This window comes from Stomoxys calcitrans, chromosome 3 (genome assembly GCF_963082655.1).
Source record: "Stomoxys calcitrans chromosome 3, idStoCalc2.1, whole genome shotgun sequence".
NCBI lineage: Eukaryota > Metazoa > Arthropoda > Insecta > Diptera > Muscidae > Stomoxys > Stomoxys calcitrans.
The window spans coordinates 164,387,995-164,411,032 of record NC_081554.1 but is presented as its reverse complement, the minus strand read 5'-3'; the positions used below and the strand labels follow the sequence as shown (position 1 = coordinate 164,411,032).

The 23,038-nt window shown below is 38.8% G+C and overlaps 1 protein-coding gene across 3 annotated transcripts in view; it reads right to left on the bottom strand.

Moving 5' to 3' along the window:
- Positions 1-20,098, bottom strand: part of LOC106091993 (uncharacterized protein DDB_G0271670) — an 84,318-nt gene extending 64,220 nt beyond the window's left edge. The window contains exons 1-2 of one of the 3 annotated variants that reach the window (XM_059364490.1): positions 20,000-20,098; positions 18,935-19,888 (exon numbers count right to left, since the gene is read on the bottom strand). The gene's annotated coding sequence lies outside the window, so the exon portion shown is untranslated. The remainder of the gene's footprint in view (positions 1-18,934; positions 19,889-19,999) is intronic. The other 2 variants (XM_059364491.1, XM_059364493.1) reach the window with 2 other exon arrangements.
- Positions 20,099-23,038: the final 2,940 nt, after the last annotated feature.

Genomic DNA, 23,038 nt, shown 5'->3' with positions numbered 1-23,038 from the left:
ATATATATTCTTGATCAGCGTAAAAATCTAAAACGATCTAGACATGTCCGTCCGTCTGTCTGTTGAAATCACGCTACAGTCTTCAAAAATTGAGATATTGAGCTGAAACTTTGCACAGATTCTTTTTTTGTCCATAAGCAGGTTAAGTTCGAAGATGGGCTATATCGGACTATATCTTGATATGGCCCCCATATGGACCAATCTACCGATTTAGGGTCTTAGGCCAATAAAAGCCACATTTATTATCCGATTTTGCTGAAATTTGGGACAGCGAGTTGTGTCATATCCTCCGTCAATTTGGCTCAGATCGGTCCAGATTTGAATATAGCCGCCATATAGACCGATCCTCCGATTTAGGGTCTTATGCCCATAAAAGCCACATTTATTATCCGATTTTGCTGAAATTTTGGGACAGTGAGTTGTGTTAGGCTCTTCGACATCCTTCGTCAATTGGGCCCAGATCGGTCCAGATTTGGATATAGCTGCCATATAGACCGATCTCTCGATTTAAGGTTTTGAGCCCATAAAAAGCGCATTTATTGTCCGATGTCGCCGAAATTTGGGACAGTGAGTTGTGTGTGGATATAGCTGTCATATAGACCGGTATCTCGATGAAAAGCCTTGGCCCAATAAAAGGCGCATTTATAATCCGATTTCATTGAAATTTGACACAGTGACGTATGTTAGGATTTTCGACATCCGTGTCGTTTATGGTTCAGATCGGTTTATTTTTAGATATATGGGTTGTCCAAAAAGTAATTGCGGATTTTTCATATAGTCGGCGTTGACATATTTTTTCACAGCTTGTGACTCTGTAATTTCATTCTTCCTTCTGTCAGTTATCAGCTGTTACTTTTAGCTTGCTTTAGAAAAAAAGTGTAAAAAAAGTATATTTGGTTAAAGTTCATTCTAAGTTTTATTAAAAATGCATTTACTTTCTTTTAAAAAATCCGCAATTACTTTTTGGGCAACCCAATAGCTACTTAAAAGACCAATAGTTTGTTATACACAATTGAACAATGACTTGTACTTATAAGTATTTGGTCCAAATCGGAACATATTTCGATATAGCTGCTGTGGGACATAAGGTATACAATTTACACCGGATTTTGATGAAAGATGGTTTTCATAATACTCGGGTATTATGAAACCATATGGTAGGTATCCAAAGTTCGGCCCGGTTGAACTTAACGCTTTTTTACTTGTTTTTGCCTAAGAAGAGATACCGGGAAAAGAAGTCGACAAATGCGATGCATGGTGGAGGGTATATAAGATTCGGCCCGGCCGAACTTAGCACGCTTTTACTGGATTTTGATATTCTCGCCAGGATTTGAACCCAAAAGTTCAGTATCATAAGTCGACATGTTAAACTCTGCGCTACGATGGCCTTCTGATCTGATATTGTGATTCCTTATTCTTTGTAGGCATCTCCTTCTCTCTGTCTGTCTGTTTGGGCAGGTTGTATTTGTTAATCGATTTTGTGGTTCTCAGGCCCACTGTGCAATATGTTTATAACTTCATTTTAATATATTTATTCAATTATTCATAGTGACTTCAATAATCCTCCAGAAAATGTTGAAGAAAAAATATTTTTATATTAATTAAACAAAAGCTCTTGCGAAAACAATAGAGATCGTTGTGATCTTTATTACAAAAGTAGCCAACATAATTTGCAAACTACAATAATTATAATGGCCTGGCCCTGGAAGTTTCAAATTGCTATGAAAAACACTTAAAAAACGCATTGTAATTCTTTTGAATTGTGTTCGCATTGATTATGCAGAAGTCGCTTAAGAGAAAAATATCGATCTACTATCAAGTTTCGCAAAACAAAGTACGAAAAAACAAGGAAAAAATTAAAAACGCATAAGCTTTTGGGTTTTTTTGTTTGTCTGGGCTTCGAAATGAGTGTTATATCTCAATGACCTTACTTCATTCTTAGCAACCTCAAGAAGAAAACAAAATTTAAAATAGATTATAAAATTTATGCGATTTTAGCAAAAACAAAATATATATGAATTGTGTCTAACATCAATGCATATATTTTATTAGAATCATGTCAACTTTGGCTAATATCTTCAATTTTTTTCAAATTTTAATGGGACTAATGATAAATAATCTGTGTTATTTTTTTTCCTTATGTTAGAGCTTTTGTCTTGTATTGAAAACCACAAAATCAGGTGGTTTAGCAAAATTGTATTCTTATGTGGGCTATATTTGAGCCACAATATTTTTATGGTATCAGTATAGAAGAAGAAGAAAAGATAGAAAGTATGATATTTTTTGTAAATTGGGGCTTTAAAATATCAATGTTGGTACTATTGAAGTTACTTTACTTTAATTGGCTATGACAGAACAAATGTTCCACTAGCCGAACGTAGAATAGCGTTCCAAGCGCCTCGATCTTCTGCGCTCATTCTAAAATCTCTGACTCCAAGTCTCGAGGTGTCTCCCACCATTTGATCTTTTTATCGGGCTTTTGGTCTTCCCGGTTTGCGTGTACCACCGTGTTTGCCTTCAAAAGACTTCTTTGCTGGAGCTTCTTCATCCATTCTGACAACATGACCTAGCCAACGCAGCCGTTGTATTTTGATGCGTTTAACTATGCTATCGTCGTAATACAGCTCATACAGCTCGTGGTTCATACGTCGCCTGTATTCTCCGTTAACGCAAATTGGTCCATATATTTTACGAAGAATCTTTCTCTCAAATACTCCAAGCACTGCCTCATCTGCTTTCACAAGTATCCATGCCTCAGATCCATATAACAACACGGGTAGTGTCAGTGTCTTGTATAGTGTAATCTTCATCTGTCGAGAGGTGGCCAATGAGACAACGCACCTATTCTGAGAAGCAGGATAGGTGCGGCAGCCTGTGTAGGGCATATGAGGATGATGATGAGAGATTGAAACATTTCCTATATCATGCCTGATTTTGCTTTGGTTTATAGAAGGAAGGAGGTCAGTATGACTTTCGGAACCACAACGGCTCATATAGGCCTACTGGTGCACTTATGCAGATTAGGTGCGGTAGCTTGCGTAGCGCATGTGAGGATGATGATGAAACAATTATGCCCGTCTTTCGTGGCTAACAGACTTCGGCACTTGGGTTTGGATACGAAGGCAGACTTGAATCAGCTTAGAGGCTCATAACTGAAAACGATTGAGGATTTTGTGAGCTGCAAAGAAAATTTAACATAAAGAAGAAGGTCAGTATGGCTTACGGCATTACAACGGGTCACTTAAGACTCCTGGAGCACTTATGCAGAATGGGTGCGGCAGCTTGTATAGGCCATGTGAGGATGATGATGAGAGATTGAAACATTTCCCATATCAATGTCCGGCTTTCTTGCCTAACAGAGTCCGGTATTTGGGTTTGGTTAAAAGCAGGAAGAAGGTCAGTTTAGCTTTCGTTATCACAACGGGTAACATAGGACTATTGGGGTACTTACTACCCAGAATAGGTGTGGCAGCTAGTGTCGTGCATGTGAGGATAATGATGAGACATTGAAACATTTCCCATGTCAAAGCCCGTCTTTCGTGGCTATCAGATTTCGGTACTTGGATTCGGATGTGATAGCAGGCTTAAACCAGCTTTGGGGCATAGTATACAAAACGTTTGAGGATTTTGTGTGCAGCACGGAATTCCTGGCATGAATCTCTTTGGGGTTACTTTTGGCATTTGGAGTGCACAACTAGCCGATTGGGGCGGATAAGAGTCCGTACCCTCGTTATACCCACCACCATTGAATGGGGGTATACTAATCTAGTCATTCCGTTTGACTCTTCGAAATGTTCGATTAAGACCCCATAAAGTACATATTGGGTTGCCCAAAAAGTAATTGCGGATTTTTCATATAGTCGGCGTTGACAAATTTTTTCAACAGCTTGTGACTCTGTAATTGCATTCTTTCTTCTGTCAGTTATCAGCTATTATTTTTAGCTTGCTTTAGAAAAAAAGTATAAAAAAAGTATATTTGATTAAAGTTCATTCTAAGTTTTATTAAAAATGCATTTACATCTTTTAAAAAATCCGCAATTTCTTTTTGGGCAACCCAATATATTCTTGATCGTCTCGACCTTCTAAGTCGATCTAGCCATGTCCGTTCGTCTGTCGAAATCACGATAGTGGTCGAAAGCGTAAAGCTAGCCGCTTGAAATTTTGCACAGATACTTACTATTAATGTAGGTAATTGGGATTGCAAATGGGCCATATCGGTTCGGATTTAGATTTAGCTCCCATATAAACTGATCTCCAGATTTGAATTCTAGAGCCCTCGAAAGCCGCAATTTATGTCCGATTTATCCCAATAGCACGTAGTGTTGTGTTATGATATCCAGTAAATGTGCCAAGTACGGTCCAATTCGGTCTATAACCTGATATAGCTCCCATATAAACCGATCTGCCGATTTGACTTCTTGAGTCGTTACAAGCACTAGTTTTTGTTCTATTTGACAAAAATTTTGAGTGTAATATTCTGTGAAAACTTCCTTCAACTATGCAAATTTATAACCTGACATAGCACCCATATAAACCGTTCTCCCGATTTGACTTCTTGAGTCCTTACAAGCAACAGTTTTTGTTCGATTTGGCACAAATTCCTGTAGGGTAGTGTTCTGTAAAGACTTTCAACAACTGTGCCAAGTACGGTCCAAATTGGTTTATAACCTGATATAACTCCTATATAAAGCGATCTCCCGATTTGACTTCATGAGCCCGTAAGCCGTAATTTTTGTCCGATTTGACTGAAATTTTGCATATAGTGTTCTGTGATGACTTCTATCAACTGTGCCAAGTATGGTCCGAATCGGTCTATAACCTGATATAGCTCTATAAACTGGTCTCCCGATCATCCTTGTTCGGTTCCTAGAAGATTTAATGTTTGTTGGTTTGACAGAAGTTTGGTATGTAGAATAAAATTATACCCTTCAACTAAATTTATTTTGTATACACTTTTGGCAGAATCCATGGTGGTGGGTTCCCAAGATTCGGCCCGTCCGAACTTAGGGCGCTTTTACTTGTTATACCCACCACCGAAGGATGGGGGTATATTCATTTTGTCATTCCGTTTGCAACACATCGAAATATCCATTTCCGACCCTATAAAGTATATATATTCTTGATCAGCGTAAAAATCTAAGACGATCTAGACATGTCCGTCCGTCTGTCTGTTGAAATCACGCTACAGTCTTTAAAAATTGAGATATTGAGCTGAAATTTTGCACAGATTCTTTTTTTGTCCATAAGCAGGTTAAGTTCGAAGATGGGCTATATCGGACCATATCTTGATATAGCCCCCATATAGACCGATCCCCCGATTTAGGGTCTTAGGCCCATAAAAGCCACATTTATTATCCGATTTTGCTGAAATTTGGGACAGTGAGTTGTGTTAGGCCCTTTGACATCCTCCGTCAATTTGGCCTAGATCGGTCCAGAGTTAGATATAGCTGCCATATAGACCCATCCTCCGACTTAGGGTCTTTGGCCAATAAAAGCCACATTTATTATCCGATTTTGCTGAAATTGGGGACAGTGAGTTGTGTTAGGCCTTTCGACTTCCTCTGTTAATTTGGCCCAGATCGGTCCAAATTTGGATATAGCTGCCATATAGACCGATCCTCCGATTTAGGGTCTTAGGCCCATAAAAGCCACATTTATTATCCGATTTGGATGGAATTTGGCACAGTGAGTTGTGTTAGGCCCTTCAACATTCTTCGTCAATTTGGCCCAGATCGGTCCAAATTTGGATATAGCTGCCATATAGACCGATCCTCCGATTTATGGTCTTAGGCCCATAAAAGCCACATTTATTATCCGATTTTGCTGAAATTTGGGACAGTGAGTTGCGGTAAGCCCTTCGACATCCTTCGTCAATTTGGTCCAGATCGGTCCAAATTTGGATATAGCTGCCATATAGACCGATCCTCCGATTTAGGGTCTTAGGCCCATAAAAGCCACATTTATTATCCGATTTGGATGAAATTTGGCACAGTGAGTTGTCTTAGGCCCTTCAACATTCTTCGTCAATTTGGCCCAGATCGGTCCAAATTTGGATATAGCTGCCATATATACCGATCCTCCCATTTATGGTCTTAGGCCCATAAAAGCCACATTTATTATCCGATTTTGCTGACAGTGCTAGGACAGTGATTTGCCTTAGGCCCTTCGACATCTTTCTTCTATTTGGCCCTGATTAGCTGCCATATAGACCGATCTCTCGATTTAAGGTTTTGGGCCCATAAAAAGCGCATTTATTGTCCAATGTCGCCGAAATTTGGGACAATGACTTGTGTTGGGCCCTTCGATATTTGTCTTCAATTTGGCTCAGATCGGTCCAGATTTGGATATAACTGCCATATTGACCGATCTCTCGGTTGAACAATGACTTGTACTTATAAGCATTTGGTCTAAATCGGATGATATCTATAGAGCTGCTATGGGGCATAAGGTATGCATTTTTCACTGGATTTTGACGAAATGTGGTTCACATATATACCCGAGGTGGTGGGTATCCAAAGTTCGGCCCGGCCAAACTTAACGCCTTTTTACTTGTTTTAACATAACTTGATCTTAACTACGTAGATCAGTTTAAATTCAAAGAATTTATCCGTATCATTACCTAGAAACCAAGGCCCACTTATATACTTGGGTTTGTTTTATAGCAGGAAGGAGGTCGGAATAGGTGCTTTTTACTCAAAAATTGTCTTTCTATTCTACGGCAAAGGCGGCAGTTTGAAACTTTTCCCACATCAATGCCAGACTTTTACGGATAACAGGCTCCGGCACATGAGTTCGAATACGATAGCAGACTTGAACCAGCTTAGGGGCATATAATTGAAAATTATTGAGAAGATTGAGATCTTCGAGGTCGATTGCTGGCTTAGGTGTATGTGCTTTTTTCAACCTAACCTACCCTTAACTAAGTAGAGCACTTCAAGATCAAAAATGTTTACCCGTATCGTTACCTAGAAGCCAAGTCTATCTTAAAATTCGTCTTATGGAAAAATATACTATGATACTAAAAAAAAGAAAATCCTTTGAACTTAAGAACAACAAGCAGATGATATTACACTATATATGCAGATGATATTATTAGTTATGTTTGGTTTTGCTACGCCAAATAAAAACCTGTAATTTTTCAGAGAATCTGCATAATATATAATTCCAGTGAGTAATCGTATACTTATGAAAGAAATCAGAAACTCGCAAAGAAATATTCATATTCATAACCCCATTCATCCCTAAGATGTCTCCACTTTCATAGCATTCATTACTCATTTTGGAATTCCATGGTGATCAAATTCCATGTATACAACGTTTTATTTTTTTTTTCATTCGCAAATGTTTTGACTGAGTATTGAAACAAGATTCGGAGAAATGTAATCGTATTTTTACACGTTCAGATAGCAGCATTAGTGTCAAGTTTTGCAAATGAGCTTTAAATTTAAAGACAGTTATAAGTAGTTTTTGGATCAAGCCAATCACTTAATGAAGTGTTCACTATTAATTGATACTATGGGCGTATTGTTTTCGATGCTTATACACATTTAAGGGTAATTTGCCTTATGTAATTTATATGACCAATAAATGCATTGGTTATATTTGGGTTATAGTAGTTGGGAACAGTAGGAATTTGGTTAAAGAAATCCAAGATATTAATGAAGATTTTTCGGATATTTATGAACACCTTGTGAATAATTGGGCTTTAGACATTAAAAAAAATAATAGATGCACCATACTGGGGCTAACATCTCATATATCAATGTGCTGTCCGATTCAAGTTCAAGATGAATAATAAGAGTATATCTATGGTTCAAATGCATCTCTTGTGAGAAAAGTTTTTACATTGCACAGTACCTAATAAATTTCGCAAGCATTAGGAGGTGATAATTATCGCCGAAAATTTTTGCTGATGTTCTCAGCAGGATTCCAACTCCGACTATCAGCGTCATATGCAGACATGCTTACCTCTGCGCTACGGTGGAGTCTTGTTCTGTGGTGGAATGTTCATGTATGCATGGTTGCACTATTAAGTTTGGGTTGTAGTAGACAGGAACAAAAGGAATTTGGTTAAACAAATTTTATACCAGACGGCAATGACGGTATGAAATAAAGCCCCAATGCAATGAAGCCTCACATGTCAAATAAAACAAGTAAAAGCGTGCTAAATTCGGCGGAGACGAATCTTGGCAACCCACCACCATGAATTCTGCTAGAATATGGGAGCTATATCTAGTTATAAACCGAATTAGACTGTACTTGGCACAGTTGTTGGAAGTCATAAATGAATATTATGTGCAAAATTTCAGCCAAATCGGATACAAATTGAGGCTTCCAGAGGCTCAAGAAATCAAATCGGGAGATCGGTTTATGTGGGAGCTATATTAGGTTCTTGACCGATTTGGACCGTACTTAGCGCAGTTGTTGTAAGTTAAAAAAAAACACTATGTGCAAAATCTCAGGCAAATCGCACAAAAATTGCGGCTTCCAGGGGCTTAAGATGTCAAATCGGGAGATCGGTTTATATGGGAGCTATATCCAAATCTAAACCGATATGGCCCATTTGCAATCCCCGAATGACCTACATGAATATAATTTATGTGTGCAAAATTTCAAGCGGCTAGCTCTACGCGTTCGACCGCTATCGTGATTTCGACAGACGGACGGAGGGAAAAGACTAGATCAACTCAGAATGTCGAGACGATCATGAATATATACACTTTATTAGGCGAACCGGGCCCGCTCCGCTGCGCCTTCAATAACTCTCTAATATCTTTTAAGGGTGGGGACACTTCGCCCTGAATTCGGATATTGAATTCGTGCCATTGTAGCCTATGAAGCTGAACGCGTTCGAAAACATCGGACAAAGCGGTGTTTATCCCCTCTTAATTTTGGAGACATTAGCTAGGTACAATGCCATGCATGGCACTGCGGGACGGTTCATGGTGGAAATGTTCTTCCTTAGGGTTATGTTCTCATTAGGGGAGGGATGGCACCTCAGACATTTCGACTCAAATATGAATATCAAACTGCACTTCGAAATCCCTTTAATTTGAGCCTCATATTGCCATGGCCGGTAAATATGTACCGTTTGGAGGGTGTTTTGGGGTTGGGGAGGCCATCGGCGCTTTGCACAGAAATTAGATATCAAATTCGTTCTTTTTTCTCAACGGAAATGAAGTTCAGTTTAGTGGGTGCTTTAGGGCGTACGCCAAAACACTTGGCTCGAAAATTGGATATCAAATTAGTTTTCTACTCTTAAATACCTTTCATTTGAGTTCCATATAGTAATAATGGGTCAAATAACCCATTTGACGTATCTTTAGGAGGAAAAGTGCCACCTAGACTTGAACGCAAATTTTAATGTCATATTCGTAATCTACTCCCTAATACCTTTCATTTGAGTCCCATATAGCCATGGTCGGCTAATATGCCCATTTGGGGGTATTTGGTGTTGGGCGACCTTCTATTACTTAAACCTAATGTTTTAGGGCATATTTTTAATCTACTGCCTAATACTTTGCATTTGAGTCACATATTGACATGAACTTCGAATATATCTGTTTAGAGGTGGTTTAGGGGCGCCCGCTGAGTACTTGGACTCAAATTTCAATACCATATTCGTTTTTTGGTATCCAATACCTTTCATTTGATACCCTTATTGTGCCCATCGGACCACTTTCGGATGTGGGTGGCGTTTTTTGGGTAATGTGGAGGGTCCGCCTCCAACCGATATCTGAAAAACGTACACAATCTATGAAATTTTTAAGAAAATCGGTTCAGCCAAGTATCATGTAGTCATAATGGGTCTAATGGCGTTTTTGAGGTGTGGCGTGACCCCTTATACTTCGATCTGATTTTGTATGCCAGATTCGAAATCTGCTCCCGATAACCTTTCATTTAATCCCCATATTGAAATGAACCGCCAATATGTCTGCTTGGGGTTGGAGCGGCCCTATGGGTACTTAGACCCAAATTTTAATACCATATTCGTATTCTACTCTCCAATACATTTCATTTGATACCTATATTGTTCCAATCGGTCCACTTTTGATTTTGGGTTGTGTTTTTGGCATAAGGGGGATACCTTCCGATACCGAAAATGTATATAGCCTATGTTTCCTTCCTACACAATATGCGAAAATTTCAAAAAAATCGGTTCTGCCGTTCTTCAGTCTATACAGAAGAAAGAAACCGAGACCCATATATCCGTGATTGGCTAATGTGTCCATTTTGGGCGTTTTTGTGGGGGTGGGGTGACTATACTTCGACATGAATTTGTATACCAGATTCGTTATCTGCTCCCGCATACTTTTCATTTGATACCCATATTGTCCTTATCGGTCCACTTTTGATTTGGGGTGGAGTTTTTGGGGTAACGGTGGAGGGTGCGCCCCTTCCGTTACCAATAAATTATAAAGCATATTCCTACTACCTGACCATATTCGTAATCTACTCCCGAATACCTTTCATTTGAGTCCCATATTTTATGATCCTCAAATAAACATATTTTAAGGAGTTTTGGGGCTGGGGCGTCCCCCTAGGTACGTGGATCCAACTTTTTTATGAAATTCGTACTCTATTCTTGAATACCTTTCATTTTAATCCCATATTGTCCCGATAAGTCCACTTTTATTTTTGGGTAGTACTTTTGTGGCAAGGGGAAGGGTCCGCCCCTCCCGATATCAAAAACAAACAAATAAACATACAAACAAACACAAATTGAATTTTATATATAAGATGGGGTCCTCAATCATGTAGGTTGAAGGCCATAAATAGGAGCAGTCATTGTGCAAAAAACTGCACACTATAGTGGTGAAAGAATTGCAATCGGGAGATCGGCTTTTGTGGGAGCTATTTCAGGTCTTAGACCAATTCAGACTTGGAACTTGAAACGCATACAAAATTTCAGCCAAATCGGATAATAATTGCGCCCTCTAGAGGTGCCATATTAGGTTGTTAATTGATTCTTACTTAGCACATATGTTGGAGGTTATAGAAACGTAAACCAAATCAGACAAGAGCTGGGCCCTCTAGAGGCCTAAGAAGTGCAATCGGGAGATCGGTTTATAAGGGAACTATATCAGGTTTTAGACCTATTCGGACCATACTTGGTACATCTGTGTCATAGAAAACGTCATAGTACAAAATTTCAGCCAAATCGAACAAAAATTGCGACCTCTTGAGGCTCAAGGAATCAAATTTGGTTCAATTGGGAGCTACATCAGGCTCTACACTGATTCAGGCCGTACTTGGTATATAAGTTGGAGGTAATAGAAGAAGTCATTATGCAAAATTTCGGTCAAATCGGATAATAATTGCGTCTCCTAGAAGCTCAATAAATCGAATTGGGAAATCGGTACATATGGCAGCTATATGAAAACATGGGCTGATTTGGCCCCATGTTTTCATACAATCCCAACCGACCATCGCTAATAAGAAGTGTTTGTGCAAATTTTAAAGGTAGATTGGTTTATATGGGAGCTATATCAGATTAGAAACCAATTTACACTATATTTTGCACTTATGTAAGAGGTCAGAAAAACAGTGACTGTGCAACGCTTCAGCCAAATTGGATAAGAATAACGCCCTCTAGAGGCAGGAGTTTGGTTTATATGGGAGCTATACCAGGTCTTGCACCGATTGGGACTATACTTGGCACATCTGTTGAATGTCATCGAAAACGTCATTGTACAAAATTTCAAAGCTTTCTATAGGCTTAAGAAGTATAACCGGGAGATCGGTTGATATGGTAGCTTTATTTATTCATTTAGCCCATTAACAATCACAACCGACCTACACTTATAGGAAGAATTTATGCAAAATTTCAGGCACATAGTTTTACTTCTTCAAAGGTTCGCGTGCCTTCCACAGACAGACGGACGGACACGGCTATATTTCGATGTTCTACAAACGAAATGAAGATGTCAGTATACTCCCATCCCATGGTGGATGGTATAAATCCTTGATTGTTGAGTATGGTCTTATTAAAAGTTCATTTAGAAACTGAGCGGTCTCCTGAGTGAGAATTATTAAAATTCGTATCTTTTTTATAGAGATAAAATAATTTTATAAATAAATTTGAACTAACATTACAGAAAATGATATCGCTATTATCATCTTGTAATAAAATTCACAAATATTACAATTCTCGTCAGTTGTAAATGACGGTGCAAAATATTGCTGTAAATGTTCGCAACTATGTTGCTACCGAGAATAGCATTTATATTCTCTTTATAAAAAAGATTTAAATAATTTCACACTTTTAAAGTGGGCAAATTTACATTTGCTTCTACTGATTTGACAGCCACCTTAAGTACACTCAAAAAACTTTTGTCCTTATTTTAACGATTCGAGCCAAAGATAAGCAAACTTAATATAAAGAAGATATATTTTCCTAAAAAACATATCCTTAAAAATTTTATTTTTGTTTTAAATAGTATGTTAATATATCCTTAACTTTAATTAAGTTAAATATCTTCAAAAGTTAGGAAATTTACTTTGGGACAAGACAACAGTGTACTTTAGTTAAAGATGCAGAATAGCCTGAGAAATAGGACCGTCTTTAAATGTTTATTATACCCACCACCGAAGGATGGGGGTATATTCATTTTGTCATTCCGTTTGCAACACATCGAAATATCCATTTCCGACCCTATAAAGTATATATATTCTTGATCAGCGTAAAAATCTAAGACGATCAAGACATGTCCGTCCGTCTGTCTGTTGAAATCACGCTACAGTCTTTAAAAATAGAGATATTGAGCTGAAATTTTGCACAGATTCTTTTTTTGTGCATAAGCAGGTTAAGTTCGAAGATGGGCTATATCGGACTATATCTTGATATAGCCCCCATATAGATTTAGGGTCTTAGGCCCATAAAAGCCACATTTTATGGCAGATTTGGATGAAATTTGGCACAGTGAGTTGTGTTAGGCCCTTCAATATTCTTCGTCAATTTGGCCCAGATCGGTCCAGATTTGGATATAGCTGCCATATAGACCGATCCTACGATTTATGGTCTTAGGCCCTTAAAAGCCACATTTATTATCCGATTTTGCTGAAATTTGGGACAGTGAGTTGCGTTGAGCCCTTCGACATCCTTCGTCAATTTGGCCTAGATCGGTCTAAATTTGGATATAGCTGCCATATAGACCGATCCTCCGATTTATGGTCTTAGGCCCATAAAAGCCACATTTATTATCCGATTTTGCTGAAATTTGGGACAGTGAGTTGCGTTGAGCCCTTCGACATCCTTCATCAATTTGGTCCAGATCGGTCCAAATTTGGATATAGCTGCCATATAGACCGATCCTCCGATTTATGGTCTTAGGCCCATAAAAGCCACATTTATTATCCGATTTTGCTGAAATTTGGGACAGTGAGCTGCGTTGAGCCCTTCGACATCCTTCGTCAATTTGGCCCAGATCGGTACAAATTTGGATATAGCTGCCATATAGACCGATCCTCCGATTCATGGTCTTAGGCCCATAAAAGCCACATTTATTATCCGATTTTGCTGAAATTTGGGACAGTGATTTGCCTTAGGCCCTTCGACATTTTTCTTCTATTTGGCCCTGATCAGTTCAGATTTGGATATAGCTGCCATATAGACCGATCTCTCGATTTAAGGTTTTGGGCCCATAAAAAGCGCATTTATTTTCCGATGTCGCCCAAATTTGTGACAATGACTTGTGTTGGACCCTTCGATATTTGTCTTCAATTTGGCTCAGATCGGTCCAGTTTTGGATATAGCTGCCATATAGACCGATCTGTCGGTTGAACAATGACCTGTACTTATAAGCATTTGGTCTAAATCGGATGATATCTATAGAGCTGTTATGGGGCATAAGGTATGCATTTTTCACTGGATTTTGACGAAATGTGGTTCACATATATACCCGAGGTGGTGGGTATCAAAGTTCGGCCCGGCCGAACTTAACGCCTTCTTACTTGTTTTTTATATCCAACACCATCACTGTGGTGCATTTTTTTGTAACACCCAGAAGGAAGAGAGATAGACCCATTGATAAGTATACCGACCGACTCAGAATCACTTTCTGATTCGAACAGAGAACATGTTGTCTTGGCATAGACGGGGCGATGAGAACCCATAAACATAGCAAATCTGGACGGAATGAAGAGATTTCGGATCACACACCTGAGACGACACTTGAGGTCGAGTGCGGAACACTGTATTGCCAACTGGAAGTTCATGCTACACAGATGGATCAAAGTGGTACTGGTGATCTACATTGAGGACCTGTTCTGTTTCCGACTGTCTGACCATTATACTGTCCTGCAGGCGGATATCCGGGCGATCACAAAGCGCGTGAGGTTGTATGGTGTTAATGTGAGGACGTCGATAATGAACATATTTACGGACAGTTAACTGCCTACTAGGGATATAACAAGCCGGGCGGTAAATTAACTACCAGTCTTGAAAGTTAGCGCCTTCCCTATGAATGGCACAATATGCCTCATATGGATGTCTGGCCATAGCGGAGTAGGGGAGAATGAAAGGGCAGCAGATGGGGGCTCGTGGTAATGCAGCAAACGTGCGACAAAAGCGTAGGGAGCTACCGGTCAGAACGCCAAATCTTTTTGGGCGTTATGTCCCTGGGCGTTTTGACCGGTCAGCTGTGTAGGGCATCTGGGGAATATGATGAAGCTTTCGGGCATTTTCTATGGAATTGCCCGTTTTCGTTACTAACAGTCACCGCAACTTAGATGGGAACACAATATCATACTTGAACCAATTTAAGAGTATGAAATGTTGAACAATGACTTATTTTGTGAGCAGGTTAGTTTTTTAGTATTTAGAGCGCACCACAAGCCGATTACTGGCCTAGGTGTATGTGGGCAGTAAAGCTGGGCGCTTAAAATTTTGCAAAAATACTTATACTAATATATCTATACCGATTATCCTTCTTGGGCTTCTAGATAGCGCATTTCATATCCAAATTGGGAGAAAAACGCGCTTAACGTGTTCTAAATCGATCTATAACCGATCTCCCGATTTGACTTCTTGAGTCTCTAGAGAGCGTAATTCTTATTTAATTTCGCTTAAATTTTGCACAGTGAATTTAACTATTACCTCCAACATACATGGTAATATGGCCTGAATCGGTCTATAATTTGATATAGCTCCCATATAAACCGATCACCCGATTTTAATTCTTGAGCCTTATGGGGCGAAATTCATATACGGTTTGTTGCGATTTTGGACAATCTTCTACTATCTTCTTCAAAATCCCCGCCAAGCATGACCTGTACCGGTTATAACTCTATCTAGTCCAATACCATAGTAACTCTTATCCAAAGAACTGGCAAATACGATCCATGGTGGAGGGTATATAAGATTCGGCAAGACCGAACTTTTTTAATGGTTTTTGGCTGCTTTCAGAACTTAGTAAATGATACAAACAAACACCTGTTTCCTCTACATTACTAATGATAATGTCAGATTTTTTGATATAGTCATATTTATAATTTTTTGGGTGACTTAGGGATGTTGGAAACAAAGAAACGGTTCTGATTGATTTTGACCTTGAAACCCAGGCTTATCTTGGTCTTTCTTCATCTCACATGTGGACACAAACCTTTCCGCGGTGTCACCTAGTTAGCTAACGATAAAAAGATGGGTTGGGCGTCGGGTTATAAGCCCATCACCCGGAAAACTTGAAGAAATTACTATGGAAAAATCGAAGAAGATTAGTAAGATAGGTTTACTTCGGTGGATGAGAGACTTGCCATAGTCCGCAAGATCCTTATTCGCACCCATGCCTCGAAAGAAGACAAGGACGAACAGACCAAGGATATGATCGCTGTTCCACCCACGATATTAAAATTGTTCTGGGGGATTTTAATGCGAAAATAGGGAAGGAAAATATATTTGACCCAACAGTCGGACAATTTAGACTACACGAAGAAACTTCTGATAATGGATTAAGGTTAATAGACTTCGCAGCGGCAAAGAACATGGTAGTTAGCAGCACCCGATTCCAACATCGAAAGATTCGGTGGAAAAATCAAATTGCTGGAGACACCTCGAAACTTGGTGTCAGAAGATTTTAGAAGGAACGCAGAAGATCGAGGCTTTTGGAACGCCACTATAAGTTCGGCTAATGGAACAAATGTTCTAACATATCCAATGTAAGTAAAAATGTATCATTTTCCAATGATTTTTATTTTTATTGATTGCTTTGACCGGCTTTAGCAAACAGTAGATGAGGAATGTAGGAAAAACAAGTAAAAGCGTGCTAAGTTCGGCCGCGCCGAATCTTTTATACCCTCCATCATGGATCGCATTTGTCGAGTTCTTTTCCCGGCATCTCTTCTTAGGCTAAAAAGGATATAAGAAAATAGTTGCTCTGCTATTAAAACGATATCAAGATATGGTCCGGTTCGGACCACAATAAAATTATATGTTGGAGACCTGTGTAAAATTTCAGCCAATTCGTATAAGAATTGCGCCCATTGGGGCTCACGAAGTAAAATAGAGAGAACGATTTATATGGGATCTGTATCGGGCTATAGACCGATTCAGAACATAATAAAAAAGTTTGTTGATGGTCATGAGAGGATCCGTCGTACAAAATTTCAGGCATATCGGATAATAATTGCGACCTCTAGGGGCCAAGAAGTCAAGATCCCAGATCGGTTTATATGACAGCTATATCAGGTTATGAACCGATTTGAACCTTATTTGACGCAGTTGTTGAAAGTAAAAATAAAATACGTCATGCAAAATTTCAGCCAAATCGGATAGGAATTGCGCCCTCTAGAAGCTCAAGAAGTCAAATCCCCAGATCAGTTTATATGACATCTATATCAGGTTATGGACCGATTTCAACCATACTTGGCACAGTTGTCGGATAAGAATTGTGCCCTCTAGAGGCTCAAGAAGTCAAGACCTAAGATCGGTTTATATGGCAGCTATATCAGGTTATGGACCGATTTAAACCATACTTGGCGCAGTTGTTGGATATCCTAACAAAACACGTCGTGCGGAATTCCATTCCAATCGGATAAGAATTGCGCCCTCTAGAGGCTCAAGAAGTCAAGACCCAAGATCGGTTTATATGGCAGCTATATCAGGTTATGGACCGACTTAAACCATACTTGGCACAGTTGTTGGATATCCTAACAAAACACGTCGTGCAACATTTCATTCTGATCGGATAAGAATTGCGCACGCTAGAGGCTCAAGAAGTCAAGACCCAAGATCGGTTTATATGGCACCTATATCAGGTTATGGACCGATTTGAACCATACTTGGCACAGTTGTTGGATATCATAGCAAAACACGTCGTGCAAAATTTCATTCCAATCGGATAAGAATTGCGCACTCTAGAGGCTCAAGAAGTCAAGACCCAAGATCGGTTTATATGGCAGCTATATCAAAATATGGACCGATATGGCCCATTTACAATACCAACCGACCTACACTAATAAGAAGTATTTGTGCAAAATTTCAAGCGGCTAGCTTTACTCCTTCGGAAGTTAGCCTGCTTTCGACAGACAGACGGACGGACGGACGAACGGACATGGCTAGATCGACATAAAATGTCGCGACGATCAAGAATATATATACTTTATGGGGTCTCAGACAAATATTTCGAGTAGTTACAAACAGAATGACGAAATTAGTATACCCCCCATCTTATGGTGGAGGGTATAAAAACACCCATTTCTTCAACATAACTAATGAAAATGAAAGATTTTTGATAACTTGTTGATATTTAAATTATTAAATTGTTGATATTTAGAAATTAAATTGGCCATATTGGTTCATGTTTTGATATAGCTTTCATATAAACCGATTTGGGGTCTTGACTTCTTGAGGATCTAGAGTGCGCAATTTTTATCCGATTTGGCTGAAATTTAGAATGGCGTGTTTTGTTACGACTTCCAACAACTGCGCCAAATACGGTTCAAATCGATCGATAACCTGATATAGTAGCCAAATAAACCGATTTTGGATCTTTTATCCTTTGTTGGCCTTAAAAGAGATAACGGGAAAAGAACTCGATAAATGTGATCCATGGTGGAGGGTATATAAGATTCGGCCCGGCCGAACATAGCACGCTTTTACTTGTTAGTAATTAGAGCGCACAACAAGTCGATTGCTGGCTTAGCAGCATGCCCATTGTGACATGGGGCGGTTTAATATCCGCACCCTCTTTTCAACCTAACCTTACCACATAGTAGATGAGAAATGTAGGTATAAAAACACCCGTTTTCTCTACATTACTACTAAAAATTTCAGATTTTTTTTAATAATTAATCGATAATATTTTTTATTTATTTTTATTATTATCTTTTTAATGGCTTTGGCTCATTCTGGCTACATTAAGTAGATGAAGACAGTAGGAATGCATTCACTCATTTTCTTTATATTACTAATGAAAGATGAAATTGTTTTATTATTTAGTCTTAATTTATCATTCTCTCTTAATTCATATTATTTTTGAGCGTTTATGGCGACTTTAAACATATAGTAGATGAGGACAGTAGGAATACACACATTCAATTCTTCTATAATATCAATGAAAGATCAGATTTGTTGACCTTTTATTCATAGTTTGTCGTTTTTTATTGATTCTAATTTTTATCAGAAATTTTTGAACAATTTTAGCCCACAGTAGATGGGGACAGTAGGAACACACACATACACCAATTTTCTCAACAATACAAATGAAAAAGTAAGTCTTTGTTGGTTTTTAAAGAACATCATTATAGCCACAAGAATATCTAAAATTTGTGTTAATAGTATCCTTTGAGCACTTATCTTTAGATTCTTATTGTGGCAACCCTTTTTAAAAAGAGTTTCAGAGTTAATCCTTATTAAAAAAAAAAAAATAAAAAAAACAAGTGAGACGAATTTCTAGAATACGAAAAAAAAATCAAAACAAGTGTTTGGCTTAGTTACCTGTTGTTGTTTAAAACGTGTCTCGAATTAACATTCAAGCGACACTCACACACACACACACAAACACAAATATTCGCAGAAACCGCACCGCAAGCGGAGACTTCATAAAATTTCGGTGTTTTTTTGTGATTATTATTTCAGATTTTATTTCAATATTTCTTTATTCTGCTGCTACTTTCAACAATAACAACAAACAAACACCACAACACCATCTATACAGACCCCAAAGAAACCAATTCGAAATTTATAATTTTGGGTTTGGTGACACGAATTGGCATAAAAAAACCCAAAGACATTCGAAATTCAAATAGAGAAAAGGGGCGCAGAAGAAGAAGAAAATACAAAATACGCAATGGTTTTTGTTTTTGTTATGTTTTCTTAATTAATCAATCGTCATTAATTAACGGCAGATTAATTGTTTAAATATTTGTTGTCGAAGTTGGCCGGGTTGCTTGGTTGGCTTTTCGAACATTGAAAGTCGAGTGCGTTTGCGTTGTGAGTCTTCGAAACCGGGTGCCAAAAGCTTCAAGCTAAAGAACCCTATTTAAATAAGCAGTAGAAAGAACTGGCAAATGCCGGTTATTGTGTGTGGAGGTCGCTTGATCAGCTTCTCGAAGAAGGCCTCGTAGAGGGGGGGCCATGCGTTGTCATCTCCATTGAGGAAGAAAGTTTGCTCTGAGCCAGGGCAGACATTTGTGAGAAAATTTGTTAAACTGTGTGGTTGATAAATTTTTCAAAATTGTTTTAATTATTAAAAAGTTCACTTTTATTTATTTTTATTGATTTAATCAAGTTATTTTTATTTTTTTTTTTGTTTTTATCCAGCTTGCTTTTCCTTAATTTCTTTTGTAACTTTGTCTTCCTTCAATTGTTTTTGTTTTATTTTTTTTTATATTTATTTCTTATTCTTGTTTTGCTTCTCGATTATCAATTGACTAACAAGTGCACCGTACTCTGCGTTATGGTATTGCAAAAAATAATGCTAAATAAAAACTATAAACAAATCACAAACAAAAAAAGAAGCGCTCGTATCAAGAATGGACGCATGTATGAATGCCACGTTACTGTTCAAATTCAAATATACCGTTGCGCGAACCGTTTCATTTAAACGCCCATCATCGACTGACTGAATTTTCAATACGCGATTGAGTTTCAGTTATGGCATTGCCCCGACGCCACACAACTCAACTAACGATCGAGCATAGCTAACTCATCGTTTGCTGTTTACTACTCCCAAACCAATCAACCGAGGCTGTAGGCCTCTTCGCAAGCAGCATACGCACGAGGCATTACTGCTACGCCATCGTCATACAAGTGGGAGCAATTGACAGCAGCAACAAACGCTGCAAATTCTTCTGTACAAAGTCAGTCAAAAATCAATCTGTCTTCACTCTGACGCTTTGACTAATGACCCACCAAATGCAAAATCGAAATTATTCTCTTGTTATTATTTCTAGGTTTTATTGCAGAGCGCTCTCTCTCTTTCTCTCCCAAACTCTCTCGGATGGCTTTCTTTGACTCTGTAGGGGCCTTATCACTTTTTTTCATTTGCAATGCTCAACAAACAGTGGGACGGAAGTATACTTTTAGGGCTGGCAAAGTGCTGAGTCGTTCTCGGTTTAGCTACTGTCTTTTTGGAAGAGTATGGAACAGAAATTAAATTACAAGCAACAATTGAAAAGGCCGGGCCTAAACCTTAGAATCCACCTTGTCAAAATCTGATAAAAATGCACCATTTATGAATCCATAGAAACTATATTGAAATATGGTCTAATCCGTGTTAAACTCGTCTCTGACTTCCAGGGGTGTAACAGACTTGAGTTTCGAAGATAGCATAACAGGAGATTGGTATATAGAGACCATACCAAACATACTCCTATTTGTGCCATGTTCGGGAAGCACGTGCAGAGGTCTAATACAACTCACAGTACCAAAACTCAGCACTGTACTAAATACGCCAACGTAGCACAGAGATTAGCATGTCCGACTTTGACGCATAACGACTGGGTTCGAATCCAGGCGAGAACATGAGAAAAAATGTTAGCGGGGGTTATCCCCTCCTAATGCAGGCGACATTTGAGAGGTACTATGCCATTTGAAACAAGTAAGTGCGTGCTAAGTTCGGCCGGGCCGAATCTTATATACCCTCCACCATGGATCGCGTTTGTCGAGTTTTTTGCGCGGTATCTCTTTTTAGGCAAACAAAGAATAATGGATAAGAATTGTTATTCTATTGGGGATATACCCGATATGATATAGTTCGATATGAACCATAAGTGAATTGAATATTGAAGACTTTAGTAGAAGTCATTGGGTTATATTTCAGTCCGTTCGGATAAGAATTGCGCCTTGTAGGGGGTAAGAAGCAGAATCGGGAGATCGGATTATATGCTAGCTGTATCAGGATAAAGATCGATTACGACCATATTAGACACGTATGTTGAAAGTCATTGAAGAAGCTGTTGTACAAAATTTCATCATAATCGGATAAGAATAGTGCTTTCTAAAGGCTTAAGAAGTCAAGATCCCAGGCCGGTTTATATGACAGCTATATAAGGTTATGGACCAATTTGAATCATACTAATCACAGTTGATGGAAGTCATTATAAACAACTTCATGCGAAATTTCATTACAATCGGATAAGAATTGCGCGCTCTAGAGGCTCAAGAAGTCAAGATCCGAAATCGGTTTATATGGCAGCTATATCTGATTATGGACCGAATCAGAACATACTTACCACAGTATACTCGGCGCGGACGTCGAAGGGCCTAACAATCGGTTTATTAATGCGCCTTTTATGGGCCCATGAATCTTAATCGAGAGCTAGTTAATATATGAGAGCTCTATCCAAATATAGACTTGTCTAGACCATACTTTGTACAAATGCTGAGGGGGCCAAGGCCAAGTCGTTTTGCCAAAATTCAGAGAAACGGGATTAAAATAGCCAAAAAGCTTTAATCAGGAGATCGCTATACAGACAGCTCTATCCAAATATAGACCGTTCTAGACTATATTATTCACGGATGTCGAGGAATCTAATACAGCTCACTGTGACAAGTTTTAGCGAAATGGGGTATTAAAAGCGTTTTTTATGTGCCCAAAAACTTGCCTATGGACATAAAACAATCTGTGCAAGATTTCAACCTCATTATCTTCATTTTTATACCCACCACGATATAATAGGGGCATACTAATCTAGTCATTTGGTTTCTAACGCCTCGAAATATTAACCTGAAACCCTATAAAGTATATATATTCTTGATCGTCCTGACATTCTGGGTCGATCGAGCCATTCCCGTCTGTCTGTCGAAATCACGAAAGCGTTCAGACGGATAAAGATATCCGCTTGACATTTTGAACACATACATCTTTTCGATATAGGTAGTTGGGGATTGCAAATGGGCTATATCGGTTCAGATTTGGATATAACCCCCATATAAACCGATCCCCATTTTTGACTTCATTAACCCCTAGAGACATAAATTTCAAATTTGGCTGACACTTTTCACATGAACTCTGACTTCAATATCAGTGTGAATATAATCCGAATCGGTCTATAACATGATATAGCCACCAGACTTCTTGAGCCCCTAGAAACTTCAGTTTTCATCCGATTTGGCTGAAATTTGATAGAACTTCTGTTCCAACATCCACACTAAGTAGGATCCGTGTCGGTCTATATACTGATATCGGCCCCTTGAATACGGATTCCCCGTTATTATTACTTGAGACTTAAGCAGCCGCAACCAATTCCCGATTTGGTTGTTGTAAAATAATTCAAATACGAACTGAGTTAATAAAGGCAAATCCATGGAAAGGAATCCATGGTGGTGAGAACGTAAGATTCGGCCCGGGCCGTTTTTATACCCACCACCATAGGATGGGGGTGTACTAATCTAGTCATTCCGTTTGTTACACCTCGATATATTCATCTGATACCCCATAAAGTATACATATTCGTGATCGTCTTGACGTTCTGAGTCGACTAGCCATGTCCGTCAGTTTGTCCGTCTGTCGAAATCACTATAGCGATCGAACGCGTAAAGCCGCTTGAAATATTGATGTAGATCGTTGGGGATTGCAAATGGGCCATATCGGTTCAG